Genomic DNA, 26,081 nt, shown 5'->3' on the forward strand with positions numbered 1-26,081 from the left:
ACCAGACTTTAAAAGTGTTTCTTACCCTCTCATTTTATAGATAATGAAAAAAGAAGTGGATGACCTTACAGAATGATACAGCTAGTCAGTGATCGAGCTAGGTCTAAAATACAGACTCTTCCCTGCCATCACTATAAAACATTTTCTCCAATCTCATTGAGCCTTTAGTCATTTTATAAATAAGATATTCACTGAGATTGAGACATGAAACAGATTCTTTTTCTAAACCATATTTTTCTACCAATGACTGAATAATGATTATAATCCAAACCTTTAACTGAGGATCTAACATCTGGTATTCACATAGCTGGCATGGGGAAGAAGAAAAGATGTTTTAGCTAAATTCAAGAGTCAAGAGGCAGAATGGTATACATAACTCGAAAGTGGAAGACCAGGGTTCAACCTTCAGTTCTGCCACTAACTCTGTTTGCAAACTCAGGCAAGTCACAATGACTCTGGTCGTAATTCCCAATTTTTTAAAGTGAAAATAAGGAAAGGCAGGTAGAGTAGATGACTTCTAACAGTTCCCTTTAGCTCTTCCATTCAATGAATTACAAGTGTTTAGGTCTCATCTATGATAAACTCTTGTCCCTAGTTAGAATCACACCTAACCTCTGCATAAGTTAATAATATTGCTATAATCCACCCGCACATCTACCTACTCATCCACCTTATTGTTCACTATTTCCTAACATGTAACTTAAGTTCTATTCAAAAGGATATATCTAGTCACTCCTATGTACCTGTGGCATATGGTAGATGTTCAATAAATGTGGAGTGGATGCATTAATGTGTGAATGAATGTGTATTTCTTATTTTCTGTCATCCACCAGGACTTGTTTCTGGCTTCTTGATCTTATTTATAACATTTAAGGATATTTTCTTGATTAGCACAAAGTAAATACTCTTTGCGCATCAATTTATTATTTCTAACCCCTAATAATTCATTTACGTAGAGTCAATACCACATAATTTACAGCTAAGTTGTTTCATAGATATTTGTTTTATTCCTCCAGGTATATTGTCAAGTCCTTTGGAAACATGAGAGGGTATGCTTTTTACTTCATTTATTCTTTGTATTACAGCACTAGATGTTCAAGATTTAACTGACTGTTAATTCCAAACAGATAATACGCTGTCTTTTCAAAGGCCTTCAGGAAATTATCCTACTCCAAATTTAAATGTCCGTGGGAAACTCAGCCCCCTTGTTTTACTTTCAGAAGAGGGTCTAAGAAAGATGCTTACTCTTCTTTGAATACTGCCCCTGTACAAACCTAAAGACCATTATTCAAAACAACATTCCTCTTCCTTACCTTCTTTGCCCAGCTTAAGAATCGGTTTCTCAAAATTAGCTCGGATTCGGTTTTTGGTACTTGAAAATTCTAGCATAATTAATTCTTTGAGTTGTGCACATAAAGAGTCTTGGGCTGTGAAGGAGCACAGGGTTCTAATCAAGACTCTACTGCTTACGAATGTCTTTGGGCAAGTCACTGAGCACTTCTGGGCTTCAATTTCTCCATCTATATAAAATGGAAAGTGACATCTACCCTGCTTACAGGGATATTATGAGGATTAAATATTTTACTACCTGAAAAAACTTTACATGTTTTAAAGCTCTATGCAAATGTAAGATATTATTTCCCTATTGTTGCCAGAACACTAAAAGCATTTTTCTTATGGCTATAATTTAAGAGCTCCATTGAACACACATTAAAAAATATATACATGTAAGAAGGCTGAAAGGAGCTATGCTATTGTTGGTTATTTCTGGGTGATGGGATTATGAATGATTGTTTTTTGCTTCATATTTTTTGGCGTATTTTTCAATAGTAGCTACCACTCTTAGAATTTAAAAAGTTATTTTAAATAAAATAAAGACTCTCTGCAACAATTGAGTATTTTAAAAAAAACCAGCCATCAAATCTGGAGGACTCTTTAAAAGAAAATATCAAGCAAGTCTTTTATAGTTAATAAAATTAAGTTTCTGAGTAGATTATTAAGGTAAATGGCAGAGACATTCAGCTAGCTTTTCAAAGAAGAGGAAGGTTATCAAGAATAATATGTTTTCATTTTTCTAAAGAATTATTATCTTCCATCTTTTTTTTTTTTTTTAATTCTGTGAAGTGTTTCTGCTAGATATCAGCATCACCAGTCCTCAAAGAGTATCAAGAGGTGAGAGACTCACAACATGGAAAACCTCAGACAGGAAGCTTAACGTTAGTATTGCATAAAAGATACCACAAACTCCTGACCTGGTTCTTGTCCTCCGCCTCTCTGCACTACTCCCCATGAGCAGTCAGCATTAATCTGATGGATCTTATGATGCTCAGAATGCATTCACAAATCACTTTCCAGCTCAGCTCACATCTTATTTACTGAGAATTCTGACCAGTAGCCTTTTGGTTTCCAGCACCATCCCAGCCCCAATATCATTTCCCCTTTAATATGTTCTCATCATTCCCAGACCTCACCTCCTGATTAGGGTCTCTGAGGGATGAAATAAGATGACCATATACTTTTTTACCCAACCTGGGACACTTTCAAGAGTGAAAGAGGGCAATATTAAAAATGACACTCAAGGAAGAGGCATCAACCCAGACTGTCATAGGCAACCAGGAATATAATCACTTCAAAATTCAGCAGAGTGGGGGAGCCTGGCCAGCTCAGCATGCCACTCTTGATCTCGAGGTCGTGAATTCAAGCCCCATGTTGGGCATGGAGCCTACTTTTTAAAAAAATTTCAGCAAAGTGAGGAGATGTAAGAGAGGAGAAGAAGTTTCATGATGTCTTTGGTCCCGGCCCTGAAACTAGGTCAAGGCTGCCACTGTTCATTGCACATTGCCTTCCACTTTTTTTTTTTTTTAAAGATTTTCATTTTTATTTATTTGAGAGAGAGAGAGAGAGAATGAGAGAGAGAGCACATGAGAGGGGGGAGGGTCAGAGGGAGAAGCAGACTCCCTGCTGAGCAGGGAGCCTGATGCGGGACTCGATCCAGGGACTCCAGGACCATGACCTGAGCCGAAGGCAGTCGCTTAACCAACTGAGCCACCCAGGCACCCTTGCCTTCCACTTCTAATGGTTGTTCACTCTTGAATATAGGAATCCCCTATGAACACTTTCATTGGAAATTTATAATTAAATGGAGTGAAGCAAATTTTCTTTGTTTGCTTTTCTTTTCTTCTTTTTTTCTTAATGTGAAAGGTTCACACAGGGCAGCTGTTTTGCAAAGGAGTGTGTGAATTGCAAAGGTTTTGCCCTAGGCTGTCTTGCATTAAGAACTGTTGCATCTGGCCACTTTTCAAGTAACCAGATGTGAAGAAAGTAATGCCCATTTGGATTACAAATCTCATTTTAATATCTTTCAACATAAATAACAAGAGTCAATACACTTATTTCAAGGCTTCCAAGAGGTGAGAGACCTTAACCACACAAGAATTACACTCTAGAAACACTAGAGAAAACAATGACCCTATTACAAAGATTTTTAAATGACCAAAAAAAGCTTATTTCAATGATGGGAGTAAAATAAACTTCATTTGATAGTTAATCAAAACATCACATTGGTAAAGATATTTTGTTGTTGTTGTTGTTGTTTTTTGTTTTTTGTTTTTGTTTTTTTAAAGATTTTGTTTATTTATTTGACAGAGAGAGACAGAGTGAGAGAGGGAACACAAGCAGGGGGAGGGGAGAGGGAGAAGCAGGCTTCCCGCTGAGCAGGGAGCCTGATGCGGGGCTCGATCCCAGGACCCTGGGATCATGACCTGAGCCAAAGGCAGATGCTTAACGACTGAGCCACCCAGGCGCCCCTTTTTTGTTTTTTTTTTTTTAAGATTTTATTTCTTTGAGAGAGAGAGAGAGAGAACGTGTGCGTTGAGTTGGGGGCAGAGGCAAAGGGAGAAGCAGACTTCCCGCTGAGCAGGGAGCTGATGTGGGGCTCGATCCCAGGACCCTGGGATTATGACCTGAGACGAAGGCAGATGCTTAACCGACTGAGCCACCCAGGCACCCCCCAAAGCATAAAATTAACCAAAGCATCAAAAGTAGCAAAGACCCGATGCAATTCAGTAAATTCTTAACACCTGGGAAGTCTTAACATAAGACTTAGCTATTGAAATTATTGTATTTCATCCCATACACATGACCTAAGGCGATACAGGCTTTGATGGTACCAGTCCCGATATATTCTTTGGAGAGTATACAGAACACTAATAGAGACTAAAAAGCATTTCAACATTCCTAACAAACCCTTTATATCAGTCTGAAACTACAAGTGAATGGATTTAGTACCCTGAAAGAAAATTAACAATAATTTCTAGTATTCTCAGTTTTGGGATGGGTCCATTAATTGGATGGACCTTGTGATCCATCAGATTAGGCTAGTCTGATAACAATTCATACTATTCATGTCCATAAACATAAATGAGACTAAGACTTGGGAATATGCACAATAAAGGAGAGAATTAGAAATAAACTTAGAGCAGATAAGTTAAACTGCAAAGAGCTATACAGTAGGGTAATAGAGATAAAAATCGGTCAAGTGAACAGGTGAAGTAAATGTTGAGACACAAAGTATCTATTGGAAGAGTTCAAGATAGGGCTATTTATACAACAAAATATAAAATGATCAGTAACACTATAATCTAAAGTTTTAAGGTGTACAAGCATTTTTACATATATTATTTATTTAGCCTCAAGAGGTAAGAATTATTTCCATTTTATTGAAAACTGAGGCTCAGGGAAGCTAAGTGATGGCCCAGATCATCTGACCATAAAGTAAACCCTGAACCTAAAAATTTAACACAAATTAACAAACATTTGCTGAATGAATCCAGTCAAAAAAACTTTGCTATTTACAAGACAGTGTGGGAAATACAGAAAAGGGTAAGCCTGCCCTTAAGGAATCTATATCTTAGTAAAACAAACTGCAAAGAGGTGAAAAGTTAGGTAATAATGATTCATAATTTGAGTAAGATTCTAGCCAATGACAGAACAGATGTCACAAGGTAGCACCTGGTTAATTGACAAATAATTGAAAAATAACTAAGTTTCACAGAGACTCCTGAAAAGCATGTCAAAATGGGATGGTTCACAGAAAAGCCTCCATGGAAGAAATGGGATTTCAGCGAGGGCTTATATGGTGAGCAAGGTATATACTAGAAGAGAGTGACCTCCTTAGAGACAAAGACCATGTATCTATGTCACTTTCATATCTGTGTCACAGAACCTCAATAACTTACTGCATGATTAAAGATCATTGTCTGGCTGACGAACTGATTAACAACTGGATGAATAAACACATGGATGGGAAATATGGAGCATTCTAGACCGGGGGAAGGGCCAAAGTATGCCTGGGAGATAGTGAATGCAAAAAAAATTATTGTGCTTATCCAAGGTTAGAGGTGTTAGGAAGAATAGAATAGTAGCTAGAATGTAGGTCTCCTGACTTCCAGTGAGGAACAGAGGTGTGAATGGAAAGAATACCGGTTTTAAAATTAGACAAACTTAAGCTAGAATCCCAGCGCCACCCCATACCTGGGCTGTAACTTTGGGTAAGCTACTGAACCACTTCAAGACTCAGAAATCATGTATGTAAAGCACTTAGGAGTGCTTGGCACAGAGTTAAGTGTGTTAGTTTCCTTCTCCCCAGACCCCATCTTAAAGGGTATTTTACTTTATTAAAAGATTCACTTTGGTACTGCTAGCATTGGAAATATCCCCTAGATAGCTGCCTCATGACTTAATTTACTCAAACCTAATTTAGATGTAACTTTTCAGATGGCTCTTTACTGCACACATATATGTATCTGTCACGTCAGTAAAATAATTTGAAATCGCTGCATTATATATGAGGTCAGTGATCAAAGAGGACACATTTTGATGAAATTAACAGTGCTGAGGAATATACTGATATACCTGGTTTTACTGAGTTAGAATTATAGAAAAACCCAGATATTTAAAAACAATTGAAATATAACTTTCATTAACTATTAAATACCCTTAATGTACTGAAAGTTGTTCTTAAACTTTAGAAAAAATGGACAAATGCTAAGGGAAAGAAAAGAAAAGGCAGTTAAAAAGTGATTTTTTTTTTTTTAAAGATTTTATTTATTTGACAGAGAGAGACACAGCGAGAGAGGGAACACGAGCAAGGGGAGTGGGAGAGGGAGAAGCAGGCTTCCCCTGGAACAGGGAGCCCGATGCGGGGCTTGAGCCCAGGACCCTGAGATCATGACCTGAGCTGAAGGCAGACGCTTAACGGCTGAGCCACCCAGGCGCCCCAAAGTGATTTGTTTTTATAAGTAGCTTCCAGAGCATTTCCTGAGATAATCTTCAATATCTTCTGTATCTTCAGAAAAATGCCATTTGGTATTCAAAATGAAACTAAGATATTAAAAATTCTCAAATCATCAATTCAGTTATCTAAATTGGAATTTAAATTTTATTTCACCCCACAATATCTACCAAGACGGAAAAATGGCTTGTGTTTAAGGAAGATTTTGTATGATCAGAAATGAAAAGGGTTTTTTAGTTGGCTGAATTAACCAGAAATTCAATTCACCAAGAATAATGTATACATTGTACATCCCAGTTTATCCGTATTTCACATGACTAGATTCTGGAAAAAGGATTGGAAAAATGTTTAATTTGACAATCAGTAGCATAAAACTATCTGTCTCTGTATGTAAGGTAGGCAGACATTTTATGGAACCAATCATTTGACTTTTCCATCAGAGAACAGACCCCCGGCTCCTGGCCTTTCTTCCACTACTCTGTCTTCTTCCTGGCTCCTGAGAGACCAATTACCCTCCCACTCGGGTTGCTCCTTCCTCAAGGGTCTGTCTTAGGCTCTTTCACTCTTCTGATTCCATATGCTCTTCCCTAAGCAATCCCATTACAGAACGTTTCAAACATCATGGATAAATTGAAACCAAATCAGTATTATGTCCTCGCTGTCTCTTCCATGCCGCAGCTCTGTATAGGGACATCTGTTTGAGCTGTCCACTGAAATAGCTCATAGGCAACTCAACTGCAAATGGTCTAAAACTGCATTCATCATCTATTCCCCCAAACTTGTCTCCTTCAGTGAGCCCTATCTTTAGTAAACAGCTCCAACAATCTCCCAACTGATCATGCCGCCCAAAAAGGGAGTCATAACTGACTGCTACCATACCCACATTTAATCAATCACTACGCCCTTTTGATTCTACCTGTTAAATACATTTAGCCACTTCTCTCAGTCCTCTCTTTCAACCCTAACTCCTCTTTCAACCCTATTTTTCCTGTAGCTTCCTAGTGGTCTCCTTACATCTTCTTCGGCCCTTAATCTCCTCTCCAATCAATTATGCATCTGCGGCTAGAGCGGCCTTTTAAAGATGCAACTCAGATTACATCACTTCCTTATTGAAACTGTATTGACTTCTAATTGTCTTAAATCTATACTGGAGGGGCGCCTGGGTGGCTCAGTCGTTTGGGCGTCTGCCATCGGCTCAGGTCATGATCCCAGGGTCCTGGAATCAGGCCCTGCTCAGCGGGGAGCCTGCTTCTCCCTCTCCCTTTGCTTCTCCCCCTGCTTGTGCTTGCTCTCTCTGTCAAATAAATAAATAAAATCTTAAAAAAATAATAAGAAATTAAAAGTAGGAAAAAAAATCTATACTGGAATAATCTGGTCCCTGTTTATCTCGGAAGCCTCTTTTCACTCCTTTTCCCACCTCAGAGCCCCCACACAAGTTATTTCCTCTGTAACATTGCTCTTCTCAGAGCTCCCTTCAGCTAACTTCTGTTCTCTCTCTGACTGTCAGCATAACAATCTCTTGTCCAAACCCTCAGACTGGGTTAAACCACCCTGCTATCATTCGATACAACTCCTATTACCCTTCTTCTCCTTCACACACTTGCCATTTTAGTTATTCCTTGTTCATCTGCTTTCCCACTACGTTTTAAACTCAGTGATGCCAAGATCCCTGCGGTATCCCCACAGTGGCACAAAGAACACTGAAGAAAGCTTTAGAAGACCTGGGTTTTAGTGCTGGTTAGTTTAACTTGCTGTGCAATTCTGGCGAGTCACTTCACTTCTCTAGGCCTTCTTTGTAAAAGGAAAGGCGTTGGTTTTGATCAGAGTTTCTTAAGCTTCACTAATGTATGGGTCCCTTTTAAAGGAAGAGAAAAATCTTAGACACCCGCCAAGGTTGTGTCCTGAGATTCCCCAGAGGCCCTATAACTCCCAGGTGAGAAAAGTGATACAAAAAACCTTTAAAATGTCCTTGAATTGTGAAATTTGGCCTTTATAATGACCTTTTAGATTATTAATATAAAAATGTCATATTTTTAAAGTCTAAAACTCTCAGATCCCAAGAATATATTTGTGGATCCCCAAGAATCTGCAGATCCCAGTTTGAGACAGAGATGGTCTCCTCCAGGTTTAAAATTTCATCATTCTAAGAAAATGAAAATGGATGTTTCTTTTCTTTTTTTTTTTTTTTTAAAGATTTTATTTATTTATTTATTAGAGAGCAAGCGAGAGAGAAACAGCATGAGAGGGGGGAAGGTCAGAGGGAGAAACAGGCTCCCCACCGAGCCGGGAGCCCGATGTGGGGCTCGATCCCAGGACTCTGGGATCATGACCTGAGCCGAAGGCAGTCGCTCAACCGACTGAGCCACCCAGGCGCCCCTGGATGTTTATTTTCTAGAGTACTTCATAATAAATCATACCCTACACATGGGCTTCTCCCCCTCACATGGGCTCATTAAACTCAGATTTGGGAAAGAATACAAGGAATTTCACAACATCAAGGCATCCAGAAAAAAAATCTATCATTTGAAGAGAGATTCTTAGGTACTGATTTGATAACAGGATGAAAAGCATTTGACCTTAAGTCAATGTATGTGGCAACAAATGACTGATAGAAAGCATCTCCCTAGGGGCGCCTGGGTGGCTCAGTCATTAAGCGTCTGCCTTCAGCTCATGTCATGATCCCAGGGTCCTGGGATCGAGCCCCGCATCGGGCTCCCTGCTCTGCGGGAAGCCTGCTTCTCCCTCTTCCACTTCCCCTGCTTGCGCTCCTGCTCTCACTGTGTCTCTCTCTGTGTCAAATGAATAAATAAAATCTTTAAAAAAAAAAAAAAAGAAAGAAAGCATCTCCCTGGGCTCAAATTATACTATCTTTTTGATTATATAGAGAAGTATGTGAGAACATGAATTAAAAAGTGAGAGAAGAACAATAAAAAGGCTTAAAAGGCAATCGCTCAATTTAAAAAAACATTTGACATACAGATGTCCAAAAAGCACATAAACAGATACTCAGCAGAATCAATCATTAAGGAAATGCAAATCAAAACCACAATGAGATAACAGTCTACACCTACAAGATGGTTCTAATCAAAAATATGGAAAACAGCAAGAGTTCAGGAGGATGTGAAAACTGGGACCCTCACACATTGAGCTATGGAAAAGTTAGGCAGTTCCTCAGAAAGTTAAACACAGAATACAAGCCAGCATTTGTGTTCCTAGGTATCTACCTAAAAGAACTGAAAACGGGGACTCAGATACTTGAACACTTGAAGGTTCATTGCAGCATTATTCATACAAGTCAAAAGGTGGGATCAAACAAGTGTTCAACAACAAATGAATGGATAAGCAAAATGTGGTATATATGTACAAAGGAATATTATTCCACCAAAAAAGAAATAGGAGTTCTGATACATGCTACAACATGGATGAACTTTGAGAACACTGTGCTAAGTGAAATGATACACCAAAGGACAAATATTGTATGATCCCACTTAAATGAAATAACTGAATAGGCAGATTCATAGAGACAAAAAATAGGACAGAAATAACCCTGGGCTAGGGATAGGTGGGTGATGGGGAGTTATAGTTTAATGGGTGCAGTTTCTCCTTGGGATGATGAGACATTTTGAATATAGACAGGGCAGATGTTTGCACAATGTTGTGAATGCAATTAATGTCACTGAACTGTATACTTAAAATGGCTGAAATGGGGCCAAGAGACACATGACAAGATGCTCAACATCGTAATCATCAGGGAAATGCAAATCAAAATCACAATGAGATCACCTTACACATGTCAGAATGGCTAAAATAAAAAACCTAAGAAATAACAAGTAGTGTTGAGGATGCGGAGAAAAAGGAACCCTTGTGCATTGTCGGTGGGAATGTAAACCAGTATAGCCACTGTGGAAAACAGTATGGAGGTTACTAAAAAAATTAAAAAAAAAAACAAACCATATGACCCAATAATCGCACTACGGAGTATTTACCCAAAGAGAACGAAAACATGAGTTGCAAAAGATACATGCACCTCTATGTTTACTGCAGCACTATTTATGACAGCCAAGATATGGGAGCAACTAAATGAATGGATAAAGAAGATGTGCGATACATGCATGCACAAGCACACACAACGGAATGCTACAAGGCCATAAAAAAGGATGAGATCTTGCTATTTGTGACATGGATGGACCTAGTACACTTGATCTTCGCCAAAAGGCCAGGAAGTGATGCATGGACCTAGTACTATGTTAAATGAAATAAGTCAGACAAAGACGAATACCATATGATTTCACTCATGTGAAATCTAAGAAACAAAATAATAAACCAACAAAAATAGAATGAGACCTATGAACACAGAGAACAGAGGGAAGGGGGGAGGGGCAAAATGGGTGAAGAAGAGTGGGAGATATAAGCTTCCAGTCATAGAAATAAAAGGTATAGCATTGGGAATACGGTCAGTGACATCATAATAGCATTGTATGGTGACAGATGGCAGCCACACTTGTGGTGAGCACAGCGTAACATATAGAGATGTTGAATTGCTATGTTATACCCCTGAAACTAAGGGAACACTGTATGTCAACTATTTCCAAATAAAAAATTAAAAAAAAAAAAGGAAAACGGTTAAAATAGCAAATTTTATATTAAATATATTTTACCACAATAAAAGACAGTGAGAGAAGAGCTTGTTATTTACTGGTTGTGCAACTAAAAGGTTAATGATCTAAAAGAGATACAAAATACACAATACATTGTTTTAACAGAAAAATTGGTTCTACAATCGAGGGTCTCAAGAATTAGCAGTACTGGGGCACCTGGGTGGCTCAGCTGGTTAAGTGGCTACCTTCAGCCCAGGTCATGATCTCAGGATCCTGAGATGGAGCCTTGCATCGGGCTCCCTGCTAAGAAAGGGAACCTACTTCTCCCTCTGCCCCTCTCCCCAGCTTGTGCCCGCTCACGTGCACTCCTTCTCAAATAAATAAATAAAATCTTAAAAAAAAAGAATTAGCAGTAGTAAGTGTATGACTCATCACCTACTCATATTTTGGAATTATGGAGGTCCCCATAACTGGTTTATACCTATCAAGCCATACAAATTCTAATTCTATGGTTCAAGTTAATTACTAATCATCCTTAGTGATGGATGTTAGAGGCCCCAAGGTAACTGAAGAACAGCTGAACTGCAAATCTAAATATACTGATCTCTTATTATCTTTTGTATCTCCTTCTAGTACAGGTGGTAAGTGATTAAATGACTATCAGAATCTAGGAGAGAAAAGTTAAATCACAATCGCTGTGTACAGTAGATTCTGAGAGCAGAACCTAATGCTATTTCTTCCAATTTTTACCTTATGGAACACATGCTTTGCAAGGGAAAACAGAACTCCTGTGTCATTCAGATACTAAAGAATTAATTTTATTTGTTCAATTTGTTTGCTTTGTTTTACAACTTGACAAGTGATCCTAATAGAAGTGCTCTTCTTGGTTGAAATCCCTTGGTATTTTAGCACCTCTGCGCCTCTTTTTGACATGACTGTTTCAAAGGACTTTCCCAAATGTATCAGCTATACTGTGGAACAAACTGATCACCCTTGCTACCTCTTCAGATTCTGAGTCAAAGGCCTTTCTCAACAATGCCAAAAAGGCCTTCTTCAGGCCAGCTGTCATCCCATGTTCTCTGCTACGATCTTCATGCTCTTTTGATTTGGACACTTCACTCTCTTCGAAAAATCTTGCCAAGAAAGTCAAAAGAGACAACATCCTTCATTTTACTCAAGCTGCTTGGAATTAAACCGCTGAATGAGAAAGGTAACATCTATTCATAATAAATACTCTGTTTTTCAGGCTTCCCTTTTCTGGACTTCTTACAGAATGCCCAGAGGCCAGGCTCTCAAATTATCTAAATATAAACAAAATGCGTGTTTCCTGACTGAGACCTCATCTGCCAAGATTCCACTCAGACTGCTGATTTATAGGTGGCTCTAACTCTCTAAGTACAGAAGACTTTAACAGACATGGTGACACTGCCCATGGCTGGGGAAACAGAACAGCTAAAATAAAATCCACAGCACTCCAAAGAGGAAGAAGCAAATCGGGGTAAAACACCCAGTTTCCTTCTTTTTTTTTTAGCACTCAATACTTTTCACTCTACCTCTTGTATTCTAAATTACAAGATAACCTTTTCGACATAACTTATATGCGTCATAGTAAACTGGATACTCTTAAAATAATACTGTGTATCTTGATGGGACGCCTGAGTGGCTCAGTTGGTTAAGCAACTGCCTTCGGCTCAGGTCATGATCCTGGAGTCTCGGGATCGAGTCCCTGGATTGAGTCCCGCATTGGGCTCCCTGCTCGGCAGGGAGTCTGCTTCTCCCTCTGACCCTCCCCCCTCTCATGCTCTCTCTCTCTCATTCTCTCTCTCAAATAAATAAAAAAAATAAAAATATTAAAAAAAATAATACTGTGTATCTTGAAAAAAATAAATACTTAAAATTGAACAAACTTTTTTTTAAAGATTTTCTTTATTTAAAGATATTATTTATTTAAAGAGTGAGACAGAGAGCACAAGCAGGGTGGAGGGGCAGAAGGAGAGGAAGAAGCAGGCCCCTCGCTGAGCAGAGAGCCCGATGCGGGGCTCGATCCCAGGACCCCAGGATCACCACCTGAGCTGAAGGCAGATGCCTAACCAACTGAGCCACGCAGGTGGCCCTGAACAAACATTTAAGAAAGAAATTTTAAAAATCAATTATCCTTTTCCTTCAAGTTCATATTTTCACAGGATGGCTGATTCTATAAGCTATGCCTCTATCTTGACTCAAAACCCAGGATAACTAACTGTACAACTTCAGCTGAGCATTCAATTTTTGGATACTTGGTAGCCTTGCCCAACATTTCAGTTTCTATCCAAGAATCAAAAAGTCATTTATATAGGGGCACCTGGGTGGCTCAGTCGTTAAGTGTCTGCCCTCGGCTCAGGTCATGATCCCAGGGTCCTGGGATTGAGCCCAACATCGGGCTCCCTGCTCCACGGGGAGTCTGCTTCTCCCTCTCACACTCCCTCTGTGCTCTCTCTCTCAAATAAATAAATAAAATCTTTTTTTTTTAAAAAAAAGTCATTTGTTGAAGTCTGCATTTTTATGTAACCCATGTAAACAAATACTCTAAATCTCCAACTGAGGGTAAGGAAGGACCAATGACAATCTGCCAACTTGAAGCTTGGTAATGAAAGGGATAGAAAGACATCTTCAGATCACCAGATCACTGAAGGTGAAGATGACTAACAGTGAAATGTCAACTCTGGCTCTAACTCTTCATCAGAAAGATGAGAAGAATAAGTGACTTCCAAAATAGCAGTAAGTAAAATTGATAATATTCTAGAAGGTAGTATAAAGTATATAAAAAACATGCATTTGGGAAAATATTCCTGCACTCGATTTTCTCACTTAAGAACACTAGCCAGAGATGTCTCTGTTGATTTTGTTACAGCTGTAACTTTTCCACCATACCAGGCATTAAAGTTACAAATTGGCTTGCTCTTCTAGTGGTCTGGAAAAAATATACGCTGTTTCACCAAACTGCTGTAAATTTAAATCCATTTCCTCTAGTTCTTGGCTTCTTTTGGGAGAATACTTCTAACTAAAAGTGTAATAAACTATATTGTCATACTTCAGGGTTTTTACAACTCCACCCACAGTGAGGAGGTACTAAGAACTCATAAGGAAGTAACGTATTATAGTGACATTTTATAACCTTTAGCAAGCCTGAGGACAACTGAAATCACGTGTTTAAGATGGGAAGCGTTACTAAATTTGGGATGACTTCTTGTGGCTTTTTTTTCTGACACCAGCATCACTAAATTTTTCAGAAATAGATTTCTGGTTTTTTTCTAAATCACTTTTCCTTCATAACATGAAACACAATTCCTTTTTTCAGAAAAGAAATGTTCTTGGTAAAATTTAAGTTAACAAAAGATGGGAAACTAGGATACTAATTAATTTTTAAGTTACTACAAAAGATAATTTTGAAAAATCCTGAGATTTCCATGAACTGTCAGTGCCCCAAGTATAGTTCCTTTTTAACAAGAAATCAACCTAGTAACCAAATGAAAAACAATTAAAATGAGACAAAAAGAAGGCAGGTACATGACTGTCTTAACATAATATGTTTCTGAATTTTCATGGGGGAGACTGATAAGAACAATCAAAGCAGAGAAAAAACATGGAAAGAGTACTATATACAAAGCCTCTACTGGTGACCTTTTATTTTGTAATTCAACTTTCATTCATTTAATAAGTATTGATTGAGTTGTTACTGTGTAGCAGGCCTTATGCTCTATGCTAAGACACATCAGAGAACAGGATATGGTCCTTGTCTTCAAGAGTTTAAAGTTAGCAACACACTCAGACATTTTAATAATTTTTAATAAGGAGGGGAAGGATACATTCAGAAATTTTGACTTGTGGACCTAAAATTCTAAAAATTTTCTTTGTTTTATTTTAGTTATTCCTGCAAATTCCTTTGATACATAAAGTTACATGATTGCCCTATCTGTGAATAGATCAAGGCTGTTCCTTTCTACATGTATAGAAAATTAAGTATTGGAAGGGTCTTTAAAGATCAACTGGTCTAACTTAATCTAATTTGTCTAACATATGAGCCTAGAGGAGGGAAAGAGACTTGATTAAGGTCACTTGGCTGCTATGCCTTTATTTTAATGAGCTTTTCTTCCAAGTAAGATATAACTTCAGAAATACTATAGTTAGTGCTTTGATAAACCTATGCTTCTCTGACACCTTTCTTCTTTACCTACTGGGAGAGTGGTCACATTTAAGCTCATTCTCCTTTCTTCCAAACTTAGTGGAAGCAATTTTTTCTCACAGGGTCTGTTTCTCTTTAATGGCTATCCTGAGACCTCACCCCTGTACTATTTCCTCCTTCTACACTGATGTGCTCTCTTCTCGACTTTACTTGACTCAGCTGCTCCAGGAGAACTGTCCTACTTGCTGCCAAAATTCTCAGTGGTCTAAAATCACTCCCTTCATTCACACACCACCTGTTACCCTCACAGCTCGTGGAAATACCCCTTTCTGCAGCTGGACTTAAACCCTAATCTTAAATGACAGTCTCTTCCTTCTAACTGTTAATGGCATTATTCTTTTCTTCATTCTTCTTGACCTTTCATTGTCATTTCACATTTTATTTCAGTAAAAAAAAAATACGTGAGCTTGGGAGTCAGAAAGATCTCCATTTCAATCCAGATTCCACCTTGTACTGACAGTGTACTCTCAGGCAAGTTACTGAACCATGCTAAACTTGATTCGCCTGTAAAATAGGGATAATCCTAATTCCTACTTTATAGGGTAATTGTGAGGACTAAATAAGATTATATATGTAAAGTTATTACCACAATGTCAGGTACATAAGAGATACTAAGTGTTGTTTTCCTTTCCTTTTCATGAAACTCTCTTCGTTTGGCATCGATGATACCAGTCTGTCCTCTCTCTCATCTTCTTTCAAACTTGACCTGTGTGTCAGTTCTGCAGACCCCAGCTTCCCTCTATGTCATGACACCCAAATCAACAGGCTAGTTCCACTGTCTGAAACAAGGCTCATCCCCTATCTTCACGTCTCTCTGGGATATTTCTTAGATATCCCACCTTCACTTCAAATTCAACAAGTCTAAAAGCAAGTGCATCTTTCTTCCTCAGAGGAGTCCCTCTTCTCTATTTCTTTTAATATCTCATCTCTCTGTATATCAGTCAAAAGTTCATCTTTGACCCTTTTGTCTTTCCATCTTTGTCATTTCTTAGTCACCAAATCTTACAAGTTATCAAAATATCTCTGTCACTTGTCCCTTCCACAGAGAGCTTCTGTCTTACCTCTTCCCTATTTCTAAATCTTCAAACTCCCAGTACCTCCTAGACAAAGTCCATGTTCCTCAGGCCAGCGTTTGTACCCTGCCAACCCGAGCCCTTTTCCTCCGTATGTGCACTTCCCACTGATTCTCCAGTACACCATGCCCACTGATATCTTGACCTTCCTACCCCAGGATGCTCCTCATGTTTACAATTTCCAGCTTCTTCCTTCTCATGTATCCATATCCTTTCTTCCAGGTGCAAGCATCTTATGAAACAACTACTCGCTATTCCAGCTCTGCATGTATGTGTTCTTCCATAAATTTTGACTACAAGTTTTTCCTCAATCACACATTGCCCAGCTCCGTTATATATTTCTTTCATGTGGTATGTGTAGGTACTATCTTTGAAACAAGACTGTGAGCAAGGACTATCTCATCTCTGTTTTGCCTAGAAGAGTGCTGCATATATAAAGTAGTTCGATAAATAACTTGTTTAATAAATAATATATATAGGGGCAGCTGGGTGGCTCAGTCGGTTAAGAGTCTGCCTTTGGCTCAGGTTATGATCTCAGGGTCCTGGGAATGAGTCCCACATAGGGCTCCCTGCTCAACAGGGAGTCTGCTTCTCCCTCTGCCTGCCACTCTCCCCTGCTTGTGCTCTCTCTCTTTCTTTCTGACAAATAAATAAATAAAATCTTTCTAAATAAATAAATAATACATATAAACAGGTTTCCAAAAAAATCTCATGATAAATAAATTTCCTAGCCCTTTACCTGACTTGGAAGCCCTGCATCAGATGCAACAGAACACTGAATGTCCATCACTAGTCTGTGAACTGAATTATACAGGTAAAAAGTAGCTGATGAGGTACTTATGCAATTTTATGGATTCATTTACAATATGTGCAAAAAGAAAAAGCCTGTGTAAATATTAAATCCACAAAATCATAAATACATATATGTGTCATGGAAATTCTTTTAAAATAATTCAATTTTGTACATGCTTTGCATCTCTAGTTGGTAAATTTAAAAATAATATTTAGGCAAGACTGCTAATAACACTATGTCTAATTAGTAGAAATAAAAGTATATCTGAATCATTTAATTTCAATTACATCATCATTTCCTTAATTGCATAATATTTGCTAAGAATTGTGTTAAGCACTAGGGATAGCCAGAAGATGGTCTCTGCTCTCAAGAAGCTCAATCCTAAAACTGACTGTAAAATCAGTTATAGTATGATACGATAATTGGTATGTTCCAGTCATGAACCAAATGCTGTGAGGGAACACTGCGCAGTCTGATGTGGCTGAGCCATAATATTTGTGGTAGCAAATGGAGGGAATAGGCTGAGGGGGTAGGCTGAGGCTGACCACAAAGTTTCTAATGCTCCCTGAAAGGAGGGTGAAATGTAAACAAACAGCATTTTAAAAAGATAACCGTCAACTTGGGAGGATGAAATGCAAACAGTAGACTGTTGAGTCAGACAGATAACTTGCAATTACTCAGGTGAGGAATTAGGAAAATCTGAACTAAATCAACATCAATGGAAATAAAGAGGTTGGAAAAACAAAATTATAGTAGCAGCAATCAGTAGATTCAGATATAGAAAGATTTTTTTCCCCCACCACATTTGGCACCAGGGAGCAGAAGTGTACAAAAAACGTATTCTTCTTAGATACTTACTTGCTGTTGCTATTACTTTTATTCCAAAGTCTGATGGATAAAAATCGTTAGTCCATACACTGAGAACACAACTTGGCAGCATTTTTTCTAACTTTCATGTTTCACTTAAGGTTGAAAGTCAAGTCACTCCAACACATTCCAGCCACCAAAGCATCCCAGGTCAGGTGTTCTTTAAAAGGATGTGAACTTAGAGGAAGTGGGTCTACTTTGTTAGACACAGAGGCACTGCATATTTAGAAGTGTGATTACTTCTAGTAAGCACTTTTTCTGGTCAAATGTGGTAGAGTACAGATCTGTTACGTGTCACCCTTTTCATATTGGTGCTTAAAATAAAAATTTAAAAACAAACTAATACGATGAAGGGGCTTAATGTTTTTCTAGAACTAAGGTAGTTTTAAAACATATTGAATCATTGCAGAAATTCTTTAAACTCCTATCACACAGATAAGCATTTAAGCAAATTATTTTGTTATCTCTTATTATGTGACAATATATTATTGTGGGGTCTGAGACTGAAATAACTAAGTGCAGAAATATCTCAATAATTTCAACAAATAGCTCCTGCTACTGAATGGGTCCCAGCAGGGAGGACAACCAGGTATGTTCCTATAAATTCTTAAATTACTGAAAACACATAATCACCATTAAGGAAAGAAACAGCAGCAGGTCAAAAGGCAACAATTATGCTCATCCCTTAAAGACATATAATCCTGTAAGAATTTTCTAAGCCCCTTGTATATCTGACCTTACTTGATCCTCACAATAAACACCTCCCACTTAATAGGTAAGGAAATCGAGGTCCCAAGTTTTTAAAGAAATTGCCAATTAACAGAAGAGGAAAGATTACAACCCAGGTATCCTGACTCCCAAAACAGTGATATTCTCTGGAATAAAGTATAATCGGATGTCAGCGTTGGTAAAAAGTTGAGTATTAAACATCTCTATAGTAGTAGGAAAATCATCTTCATTGTTTGTATGTAATGATTATAATACTTCCTGAATGATACACCTTATATTTCCAGTGAAAACAACATGAAAATGTTTCGTGGCTTGGTAGTTATGCTAGATTTCTCTGGATACTCAAAATAGATTGCTAAAAAAAAAATCAGTTCTTGTCAATTATATTTATACGTCAGTGGTCACTTGTGGACACAAAAGTGCTCTCAATTTTACGACGCTATCTGGAAGAAGTTCAACAACACATTGTTAATACTCTACTCCTACAAAATAATTTTAAAGCTCCATGGGAATTTAGATTTGCACAAGTTATTAGGATGTGACCTTTCCCTTAGATTTCTTATTTTAGGATTGACTTAACATTGTATTTCCCCAGTGGGAGCTGTTGTACTTCCTTCGCAGATAAGAAAAATAGCAATCACAAATTATAGTGAGTAAACTTAGGAAAACATATATTTCTGTGATGCAGATGAAACCAAATCATAAAAGGAGCCTGAACTACGTATTCCTTGAGTTTGAGAGGAAAGCCATGTGGCTTGCTAACAAAAGAAAACAAAAGTCATGCCATTATGGTATTTCCCTGAAATTTATACTTAATTGTTTTTCGTCCCAGCTACCAAGTCTTATGACTTTTAAAGATTATTAAAGATGTTTACGTCACTAAATTTCCTATGTCCTGTCTACTGAGAGTATAAAAGGTTAAAAATACCAAACTTTTAATATTTTAAAAGATTTCAGATCACAGGATCTGGATTGAAGGACAAGGAGTTCATCAGTATAAAGAAAAAAATTGAGTAACAGAGTTGCTTCACTATGTTTCATGGAATAATAGTGGCTTCCAATGATTGACCTCTTACATGATACTGTGGTAGAATTGGCATATTATTTGTAACATACGAGTCGTTGAAAGTATCCAGATAATCAAGCATGCTATAAGCTAGGACTGGAGAGCTCCTTACTGGTATTTTTTTTAAAAGCAAAGAAAAGTGTGGAAGGGGAGATGATGAAGACATGTACATTTTTTTCCTAACTGGGTGCCAAAATCAATAATTTTATATGGTGTTAGTTGATGGAAATATTAAAATTAAGAAATTATGAAAAGATTAAAAGTATTTGCTAAGAATGAAAGTGCAGGATATAAATGAGAATTAAGTAACTGTCAAAAGTAATCTTTTGTATCCTCTCTTATCAGACATATTTGTACGGTTAGGTTTTACTTAAATTACTTGAGAACACGGCTTCATTTGATTTATTCCTCAAGAATCTCAAATAATCAAACCTACCATTCATTCTGAAGTTTAATTGTTAATTCGGAGTCTCTATATCACAGAAGTTTTTCTTTCAGGCTGAATTTTTAGGAATTTAACCCTCAACATATTACAGCTGTGACTAACATTTTTAAGTAAAGATAGTACCCACTATGGTTGACATACATTTTTTCACAAAATATTATATAGTTTGGACAAAGTTAGGTTTTAAAACATTGTTTTAAATGGAAATAGAATTTAGAAATCATTTAATACAATCCCTTAAGTGTCAATGGATAGCAATGTATCAAATACTACATAGACATATAAAAATATGTGTGTATGTTTATTAAGAACTGGAAGGCAACTTTAGAATAGTTTGAATAAGAATATTAAGATTATAGATAATTTTTTCTTTAAATGATCTGTACTCTTGTTATTACATTACTTATTTGATATAAAAAATACAGTAAACTGTATTGCAGTTAAAACCTATAATCTCTACTTCATGTCATTAACTATAACACTTAACCCTCAAATGAAAGTTTAGAATGAAAAGCAAAGGCAAGGGGCTCCTGGCTGGCTCAGTCGGTTAAACATCTGCCTTCAGCTCAGGTCATGATCCCAGGGTCCTGGGATCGAGTCCTGCATCGGGCTCCCTGCTCAGCGGGAAGCCTGCTTCTCCCTCTCCCTCTGCCTGCCACTCTGCCTACTTGTGCTCTCTCTCTGTGAAATAAATGAATAAAATCTTTAAAAAAAAAAAAAAAAAAAGAAAAGAAAAGACAATCACCCCTAATCCTTTCCCTGTTCATTGTAATACATTTTAATCATGTAATTTTGTATCTTAAAATTTTCTCTATATCGTTATTCTAAAACGACCATTCCCCTCAAATATTCAAACCACAAATTTAGAATATTTGATTTAGATAAATCTTTTTTAAACAACTGATTTGTATCCACCTCTCCGGAAGTCCTACTTTGTTAAACCTGCATTTTCAAAAGCAGTCATTCCTTTCTCGATGGACTCTGAAAAACAAACAGGGTTCTAGAGGGGAGGGGGGTGGGAGGATGGGTTAGCCTGGTGGTGGGTATTTAGGAGGGCACATTCTGCATGGAGCACTGGGTGTTATGCACAAACAGTGAATCATGGAACACTTCATCTAAAACTAATGTTGTAATGTAAGGGGATTAACATAAGAATAAAAAAATTAAAAAGAAATCTCAAAAGCAGTCATTCCTTTCTAACTAGCAACACGTGGACTTGCAGGCCATAAGGGACCCGCAGCACAGTCTTTACATTTTATTTGAGTTTGGCATAACCTCAGGAAATCATCTGCACCTCCTTGCAATTAAGTAGGTTTTTTCCTAGCCAAGAACAAAACAAAACAAAAAAATACCAAAAACCCCATATTATTCTGATACCTGAACTTGAGGTTAAACTCCTCACTCTCCACCCTTATCCCACTATCACACACACAAAGCCACTGCTAAGTGATAATATATTTAAATGAACAGAAATCATTTAAACGTATGCTTCGGAGGAAATCCGTCTCTGTTCATATTGCTGGTAACGTATCTCCAGAGCAATCTGAAATGTCTTAAATACTAATAACAAAAGACTAATGTAGTTGCTCAAACCCTTTAACAAAGAAACTCCTCTTCCAGCAATGCAGTTGAACAAGATTATTTTTTAAAAAGTGAAATACAGGGGCGCCTGGGTGGCTCAGATGGCTAAGCATCTGCCTTTGGCTCGGGTCATGATCTCGGGGTCCTGGGATCGAGCCCTGCATTGGGCTCCTGGCTCAGCGGGGAGCCTGCTTCTCCCTCTCTCTCTGCCTCTCCCCCCTGCTCATGCTCTCTCTCTCTATCTCTGTGTCTCAGATGAATAAATAAAATCCTAAAAAAAAAGTGAAATATATTCCTATATGTAATGATATAAGAATAAATAACAATTGTATAATAATAAAAAACTGGAAACCACCTCAAAACTGGCTTAGTAAATTATGTGGTATCATTAAGATTTATTATTGTGTTGCCACTACAACAAATCTGGAAGCCAGGTAGAAACAAAGAAAGATTTATATGCTCTAACAGTAAAAGAAGCAAAAATGCTACATATACTATAACTATTAGTAAATACAAAATGTGAGCACATTAACAAGAACTATGCAGAACTAAGAAAAGGACAGCATGTGTGATTAAATGTGATCTTTTTATTTAAAAAATATTTTCAACTTTTCAGTCATAAAAATGTCTTAAAAGAATTTAATGTAAAGTGAAAAAAACCCGATAATCAAAATTCAAAAGCAAAAGTAACTTGTCCTTGTTCCTAATCTTATTTCTAAATGGACCACCTCCCTGCCTTTTAGGTTTTACAAGTAAACATTATCTCTGTTCCAATCCTGAAGCCTTGCATTCATACACAGCAGTATAGCTCGGCGGAGAGTTTATTTACAGAGGGCAGGACTGAACTTTGCATGTGAGCACATACAGAAAACGATAAAGATCATTATGTCCTATTAGTAATTTACAGAATTGTGATTTGCTCCACCCAGTATACCTGTAATTGAATTCCTCAGCCATAAAATCATTGGGACCAAACAAGTGCAGATATCTTTTATCTAAGCCCTTTTTTTCTCCCTTACCATCAGTTAACATATTTCTTATGGGGCTTTTCTTCTTTTTATAGATTCATTGGTCTTAGTTATAAATTAACCCCACAAGCAACTCTCCCCATGACCCAGCTCTACTGTGTCCTATGTACCAGGCTTCTTTTTACATGCACAATTGATGACAGAGGGGCCATTTAAACTGCCCGTTGGTAAATGATGCCCAGAGAATCGTCTCTAGATTAATAAAAAGATAAAAAATTCCTGGGCGCCTGGGTGGCTCAGTTGGTTAAGTGTCTGCCTTCGGCTCAGATCATGATCCTAGAGTCCCAGGACCAAGTCCCACATCGAGCTCCCTGCTCAGCGGGGAGCCTGCTTCTCCCTCTGCTTCCTGCTTCCCCTGCTTATGTTCTCTCTGTCTCTCATTCTCTCTCTCAAATAAATAAATAAAATCTTAAAAAAAAATAAAAATAAAAAATTCCTCAGGATAAAGGCCCTCGAGCAGAGTCTCCTCACAGCTGGGTACCCTGGCAAAGAAGTGGAATACTAACTGCTGGAAACTTCCATTATTTCTTTTTTGCTTTTCAGAAAAATTGTGGTAAAATACATACAACATAAAAATTTACCATGTTCACCATTTTTAAATGTACAGTTCAGTGGCACTGAGTGCATTTACACATTGTTCAACCATCACCACCATCCACCATCTCCAGAACTTCTTCATCTTCCCAAACTAAAATTGTGTCCCCATGAAACATGCACTCCCCATCCGTCCCTCTTCCCAGCCCCTGGCAGCCACCATGCTGCCTGCGGTCTCTAGGAATTTAGCTGCTCTAGGTACAAACTTCTGTTTTTTCTTGTTTCACCTGAATTGTGTAAAACAGTGTAGTTTACGAAACTGGTTGAACACAGAGTTGCGTGCAAAAAATAAAAAACTTCAGAGAGGAATTCCTAATACTTAGCATTTCATTTCTATGCTCAAATGCTTGGATTCAGATCAAACACTCATGTTTAGATGCCAAAGCATATACCCGCCCCTTACTTTGTCTTTCAAGAGTTTGGTCTTTCAATTTGAAATGGCTTTAGGTTTTTCTAAAGTTATACTGATTTTCTAAGCAAACTAATAGCTGCTGTTCATTTTCTGTAAGAATTAAAGTTCCCTTAGTACTACTTGTATTCAATGAATTCCCAGACATTTTGCCTAAAAACAGTATGATCTTCCCTCAGCTTTACCATTCAACTATAAGACTCCTAATTCTTCTAAGTTCAGATGTTGCCTTGGGTTATGAAGATTGATGGGCCAAGAGACTATTAATGAGATCTAAACATTCTCCCAGTTTGGGTCTGAAAATTCAAATCAGACCCTGATCATCACCAACTAAAAACTTTGCTAACAGTTGCAGAGCCTCGTGGAATTTTCCCACTCACAGGTCTTCTAGGGGACTGGAAGTAACTGGCTGAAGTAACAAATGGAGACCAAACTTGTGGAGGAAGGGACTGCAGTGTGTGTGGCTAGGATTAAGAAACACAGTTCAAGGAGTATCCTTGATGAAAAGAATGCCCCTGCTTCTCTCTGTTCTAAGATGTGCAAACAAATAGAAACTTGCCCTATAAATCAATGAAAATCTAATGAGAATGATTATTTAGGGACTCCAGTGGGACTTTTAAAGAACTTTTTATTTCGAAATAATCTGAGGCTTACAGAAAATTTGCAAAGATAGAAAGCTCCCATGTACCCTTCACTTAGCTTCTCCTGCTGTTGACATATTATAACCACAGTACAATGATCAAAACTAATAAATTAACATTGGCACAATACTATAAACTACTTTCTTTAGACTTCATCAGTTTTTCCACTAATGTCCTTTCTCAGTTCCTGGATCCAATCCAGGATCCCACATTGCATTTAGTTGCCATGTCTTCTTATTCTTCTCCATATCTGGGGTAGTTCCTCAGTGTTTTTTTTAACAGCTTTATTGAGGTATAATTGATATACAAAAACTGCACATATTTAACTGCACATTTATTGATTCAGTCATTTATCTATATCAGTGTAGAATCACGTATATATATTTTATTTGGGGAGCTATAATCCAATACTATAGTTATTTATTTTATTGCTCAAATTATTTCAGCTTTGGCCATTGGGAGCTGGAAAAAATATGAGCAATAAAATAAATAACTATAGTATCAGATTTTAACTCCCCAAATAAAAAATATATATATGAGTATTGGATACTGAAACTACTTTCTGCTTTGTGAGCAAGGATCATGGTTGCATGGCCTAGAGGGAACCAGGCAAGATATTTTTATTTTTATCTCAATTTAATTGTAAGTATTATAGGAACCTAAAATAATATACTTGTGCTTGAGACTTAATTCTAAGGATCTAAGTTATTTGTCAACTTCTAGGTCACTCTCCTATCTTTGTTTTGTCTTAGACAAATACATTACTGTGTTCTCCTTCAACTGATGGTAAATTACACAACAGAAAGTATTCTGATAGCCAAAATAAAAGCTCTCTAAGAAATTTTACAATAAAATATTATGAAGCATTTGCATGTTCTTTTAAAAAGATACTTTAAAATACCAACTTAGTAAAATAAATTCTGCATTTACCTACCGTGAAATGGCGACTCTTGTTTGAGAAAATGGTCTTCTTGTATGCTGTGGCTTAGAGCTGGCTTCTTTCAAATCTGAACAATTAAAAAAAAACCACAAAACATTTGATATACACATACTCAAAATTTTTAGACAACCTAGGCTGCCAAAATGTACAGGCACAAATAAATTTATTTTCTCCGTTGGATTTGACTCTGAATATTTGTTTTCCCTTATTTTTATATTCTCTAGAAGTAACCAACAGACTACCAACTGTAAATCACACAGAGCTGGAGAATCTTCTTAAAGAGACATGTATTAGGTTTACTTCACCTACTTGTCACTGATCATGAGTTAAGGTCTTTCATCTCATCCATCTTTTATGTCAACTTAACAATGCCACCTACATGATTGGACAGACTTAAGAAAAACTAGATCTTAAAAGAATTAATAATCTCAAAAGACAGGTGTTTGCTAAAAGCTACAGAGAGCAAATATGCTATTTATTAAAATACAGAATTTCATTCCAGATGGCACATGGCTACTAAGCTTACAGTAAAAGTATAGTCATGTATCACAACCATTTAGGCACAGTGGATGTAGCATATTCCATGTGCAGATTTTTAAAAGGAAGACCCAGAGAGCAAAATATTCATGTAAATGTGCCAAAGGTCTCAGGATTCATATCTTTGGCTCTTACGAAGGGCTCGGGGATCCTAGAATAGCTGTACATTCCATAAAGACAAAACAGCATCTAGTGCCAAAAGCCTTATCATTAGGGCCTTAATAGCCCAAACTTCCAGACCCAATGATCTGCACAGTCTAACCTAT

At 37.4% G+C, this 26,081-nt stretch overlaps 1 protein-coding gene across 3 annotated transcripts in view; it reads right to left on the reverse strand.

The window, feature by feature from the left end:
- Nucleotides 1-26,081, reverse strand: part of PPARG (peroxisome proliferator activated receptor gamma) — a 132,425-nt gene that overhangs the window by 82,927 nt on the left and 23,417 nt on the right. For 2 of the 3 annotated variants that reach the window (XM_045861810.3, XM_045861809.3), the window contains exon 2: nucleotides 25,273-25,345. The exons of the other annotated variant lie outside the window; for it this stretch is intronic. The gene's annotated coding sequence lies outside the window, so the exon portion shown is untranslated. The remainder of the gene's footprint in view (nucleotides 1-25,272; nucleotides 25,346-26,081) is intronic. 3 annotated transcript variants of the gene reach the window in all.

This window comes from Mirounga angustirostris, unplaced genomic scaffold (genome assembly GCF_029215605.1).
Source record: "Mirounga angustirostris isolate CCGP_5_RB_7025 unplaced genomic scaffold, mMirAng1.0.hap1 SCAF_1, whole genome shotgun sequence".
In the NCBI taxonomy this organism is placed as follows: domain Eukaryota; kingdom Metazoa; phylum Chordata; class Mammalia; order Carnivora; family Phocidae; genus Mirounga; species Mirounga angustirostris.